General features: G+C 42.3%; 1 pseudogene; it reads right to left on the bottom strand.

Moving 5' to 3' along the window:
- Positions 1–164: 164 nt before the first annotated feature.
- LOC106512650 (retinal homeobox protein Rx3 pseudogene) lies at positions 165–638 on the bottom strand (annotated as a pseudogene).
- Between the last annotated feature and the right edge of the window lie 8 nt (positions 639–646).

Raw genomic sequence — 646 nt, 5'->3', positions numbered from 1 at the left:
AAAAAATTCTAACAAAAAATGAATTTTAAATACTGTCTTGAGCAGAAAATAGGCAAAATATTTACAGATAAAATGTTTTCCTTGTATTAAAAATGCATATCAGTGGGAAAATTGTATTTTTTAAATATTAAACAGTTTATAAAGATAATAAAACAGAAGAAAAGTCAAGAAATTATGAATTTTATTTACAAGTGTCACATATTTTATGTTTCACAGCTTTTCAGACATTATCAGTGATGAAAACCTTTTGAATCATGAAGAAGAAGAATAAAATAATTCCCAGATTTTACAATCCCATCCTCAGTTGAAGGATTATGGTTCAGCTCAGAGGTTTCTGTCCATGTTAAAGCTCCGCTCAGCATCACCACGTCTTCCCAATAGAGTGAATGTGTTCCTTGGCCTTCATCCTCAGGGAGGCGATACTCGAGTTCCTGGGGTTAGCTGAGCACTGGTACGTCTGCGGTGGGGGGCACACAGAGCCGATGTGGGCCAGGTGAGACCTGTGTCCCAAAGCCGGGGAGTTGAAGAAGGAGGCCGGCAAAGATGCAGGCATGGAAGGAGGAGGAGAAGGAGCGTAAGAGCCTGGGAGGCTCTGGGAGCTGCCCAGGAAGCCTGGCAGGGACTGCAGGGAGGCGGAGGTGCTGAT

Source organism: Austrofundulus limnaeus, unplaced genomic scaffold (assembly GCF_001266775.1).
Source record: "Austrofundulus limnaeus strain Quisiro unplaced genomic scaffold, Austrofundulus_limnaeus-1.0 Scaffold9638, whole genome shotgun sequence".
In the NCBI taxonomy this organism is placed as follows: domain Eukaryota; kingdom Metazoa; phylum Chordata; class Actinopteri; order Cyprinodontiformes; family Rivulidae; genus Austrofundulus; species Austrofundulus limnaeus.
The sequence above is the reverse complement of the archived record's forward strand: the minus strand, read 5'-3'. Positions and strand labels throughout refer to the sequence as shown.